The sequence below is a fragment of the Protopterus annectens genome, chromosome 3.part0, assembly GCF_019279795.1.
Source record: "Protopterus annectens isolate FY-2018-M chromosome 3.part0, PAN1.0, whole genome shotgun sequence".
Lineage (NCBI taxonomy): Eukaryota > Metazoa > Chordata > Ceratodontiformes > Protopteridae > Protopterus > Protopterus annectens.
Genome location: NC_056731.1, coordinates 1,517,796,338 through 1,517,800,545, shown reverse-complemented (window position 1 = coordinate 1,517,800,545; position 4,208 = coordinate 1,517,796,338).

Sequence of the window (4,208 nt, the reverse complement as noted above, 5' to 3'; positions counted from 1 at the left end):
AACTAAACGAAAAAATGCATTAGCATACCCTTTGGAGCGTCAACTAACCCTGCAAATTGCAACATTAATAGCACACCCCTTAGAGTAGACTCAGAGGTGAGAGATCTAGGTATATGGATAGATTGTAGTCTGAACTTTGACTACCAGTGATGAGGAAATGTTTTTATGTGGCACAACCTATAAGTAAAAGTATAGCATCCAGATCCAAGGAAATTATAGTCCCGCTGTACTTAGTCCTCATTAGACAAATAATCAAGTACTGTGCTCCATTTGGCATGTACTTGACTAGGCACTTATAGTAGCTGAAGCGACCTCAAAGGTTTCTCACCAAGAATATATAGAGTGTAAACAACATGAACTATGTGGATAGACTAAAAGCCCCATCTTTATTCTGTTTGCTACTGACTTTTAAGGGGTGACCTATGCCTGATCTACAAGGCACTCACAAAACCAGCCCTGATGGAGCTGCTACACATCCACAAGTCAAACAGCATGAAGGTCACCAGATCTAGGGATCTAAATTTAGCAATTCAAACAAAACATGCTGGAGAGACAGATATGTGTCTCAGAGATTGCTCCTTCTTTGGAACAGGCTTCGTATTTACATTAAGCATAGCCCTTTCTTGGCCCTTTTCAAATGCAATTTGGATCAATGGATGGGGAAATGCAACTTCACACGTGGGGTGGTGACTATGTCTATTATGAACAGGGGCAATCTGTATGATACTCAATGCACAAGCACAATGCCATACTATCCTTTTGCCCCTAGGGGGTCATGTATTGGGTAAAATTGGGTTATATTGGCTAGGCTTGTAAGGTCCCTTAAGCTATTGGCCTAGTAATTACCTATGAACCTATTAAGGAGGATTAGTTTTAGTTTTTCTCCACCCCACCCCCTTTTTTCTTTTGTCTGACCACTACCATGCTTGGGCTGCGTGACTTCTAAATCACCTGGATCCACCATGCACACCTTCATAGATTGATTCTAGCTGGGGGAAGTGTGTCCTGCTTTCCTCCCCTCCCACCCCCACAGGTTCCCAAATTTATACATCACTGTCTTCAGCGTCCTCCCACCCACCTCTGACCATCCATTAAAGTTGCACACTTCACTAAACCTACATCCCACTTCCTTGACCACCTTAATTTGATATATTCTCACTCCAAACTTCCATACAGTTTCATCACCATCCACTCTTATTGAACAAATCCACTAAAAAACACATCACTCTCAACCACTTCACCTTCACATATATACTTTCTAGTCCTGAACCATCATCAAAGACTCCTGCTGTTTACTTTCAAAACTCCTTTTCTACCTCTACCCACCACAATGCTTCTCTACCTCAACACGTTATTCCTCCTTCCATTTACCCACTACATTGTACAATCACTAACTCCTTCTCTTCTCCTATCTCTTAACCTACCCTTTACTAGCCTATTACAAAGCTCCACACCCACTTGAACACCAAAATCTACCTCACTCTTTTACACACACCACTCTCCACCTAGCATTCACACACAACTCCAACTTCAGACTCCCTTTACCTCATCTCAAATATCCTAAAGATCTCTTTAAATTCACCCATATCCTGCTCACACTCCTTCTCAGAGCCAACACTGAATCCAATCCAGGACCCTCCCACCACAAAACATCCATAACCTTTCCAGACAACTCCATTCTCTTCTGTGCATTAATTAGTGCTCAAAACATATACAATAACCATGACCAGATACACACCTGTCTTACAACCCACTCACCCAATATCACAGCTGTCACTGAAACATGGCTCAAACAAAACAACCCTAATTGTCAGCATATATTTCCCTGCTACAAATACCTCCAAGACAAGAGAATGGCTGGGGGCTGTCTCATTTTTATGAAAAGAACTTTAAACCAACTATCATTGCTCAAGCAAATGCATTCTCAGATACTGACACCAACTGGATCCCTCTAAAACTTCCCTCCAGGAAGAACAGTCATCTTTCAGTACCAAACTAAGTAAACGAAACCACACCAGTAAAATATAGTAAAAAAGACTTTGCAAAAGGAAACTGGAACCAGGAAATTATTTGTTAGCACTTTCGTCCATACACATAAAATGAACTTCTTGAGACAGATTAAAAAGTTTCCACCCACTCCTTATATAGACAGTGTAAAGCCATATGACAAATTACACCAACAACTAAAAACTTCAGGTAAAAGTAAACTAATTCACTATATGTTAAATTAGAAAATAAAAATTAATACTAACATGTATACACTCATCCTATACTTTGACATTCATTTTAAAAATCACAACAATAATAATTTAAATCTTATCCATTTGTTATATTAAACTTTGTGTCAAACTTTTCAATTTAAGTAAACAGGCAATTGAACATTGGTCATTTAAACCAGGGTAGCAGTAAGCATTCAGGTTTAGTTGTTATCATAATTCTTGTTTTTCTAGTTCAAGTGCCTGTTTACTTAAATTAAATTGAAAAGTTTGACATATTGAAGTTTAATATAACAAATGAATAAGATTTATATTATTATTGTTGTGATTTTTAAAATGTAGAAGAATAGGATGAGTGTATTTTCTAATTTGGCATATAGTGAATCAGTTTACTTTTACCTGAAGTTTTTAATTGATGTAATTTGTCATATGACTTTACACTGTCTATATAAGAAGGGGTGGAGACTTTTTATAGGTTCATAGGTTCATAGGTTCATACTAGGCTATCTGCCCGAGGGCATTTACAAGCCTAGCCCATAGTTTTGTGGCTTACGCCACCCCTTTAGTATGGGGAACTATACCCATTATTTTGCTGTGCCTCTGTCGAGCAGTGACACTGAGGTAATCCCTGGAGTATATCTGCGATCTCCCATCCATTGGTCAAGATTTCTCTTGAACAAGGCCAGTGAGGTGCTCTGCCTCACATATACCGGGATTTTATTCCACAGCATAGGAGTCTTTGGGTGATGAATCTATCCCTCCAGCACGCCCTATTAATAGCCGTGTCGAGGTTTAAGTCTCCGCCCTTGTGGCTCTGACGGATCTAGATTTTTGAGGTGAAGCATATTCATCAAATCTGGGTTTGACATGGCCTTGTATGTTAGGCAAAGGTCACCTCTGAGCAGCGGTGTTTACTGAATAGAGCTGGAGTTCTTTCAGTCGGGCAGCATAGGACAGATGTTTGAGACCCTTTATCCTTTTGGTGAGGAACTTTGTGGCCTCTCCAGCTGCTGCAAGTGTCGGGTCAGATACATTCGAATGGGGCATTGTACTCAATCATTGGTCTGATGAGTGATGAGTATAGGGAGACTATGACCTCCCTTGATCTAGATGAGAATCCCTTCATGATAAGGTGGGCAATGTAGAAGGTCTTCCTAACTACTTTAGCTACATGGGTGTCGAATGACAGACTACTATCAACCTGGGTCCCCAGGTCCCTGATAACTTCTTCTGTGCTCAGTGGATTGCCACCTATTTGGTAGCTAGGGGTAACCTTGTTTTTCCCGAAGGGTATGACTATGCATTTTTTGGCATTTAACTTTAGGCCATGGCTCTGGCACCAGTTATCCATTTCTGTGAGACCCTTCTGAAGGATATCTGTGTCAGATGTGTTTTCTACTATGGCGCCCAGTTTGCAGTCATCTGCAAACTTTGTCAGCCATAACCCTCCTCTGTTTGCTTGTACTTCGGAAAAGTAGATGCCAAACAAGAGTGGGCCCAGGACTGAGCCCTGTGGTACACCACTTGTGACAGGCTTTGAGTCTGACATGGCGCCAGCAACTCTGACCCTGTGGGTTCTGTCACTCAGCCAGTTTGCAACCCATCTTGTGATGTATGGGTTAACATTTAAGCTGATGAGTTTTTCAATGATACCCGAGTGGGGTATTGTATCAAGGCCTTCGCCAGATCGAGGTAGGCTGTATGGACTGCCTTTCCCTCATCAATGGCTTTGGTGACTGTTTCGAAAAAGTCAACCAAGTTTAGAAGGCATGATCTGCCTTTGACAAAGCCAAACTGGGATGGATCCAAAGTCTGCAAATTCCCTATGTCTTTATTTATGAGGTCCATTATGATCCTCTCCATGGCTTTGCAGATAAGGCTTGTCAAGCTAATGGGCCGGTAATTCCCAGGGTCGGTGGAGGCACCGCCTTTGTGAAGTGGGACCACAGTTGCAGTGCGCCACTCCCTGGGTACGTATCCAGAGGTAAGACT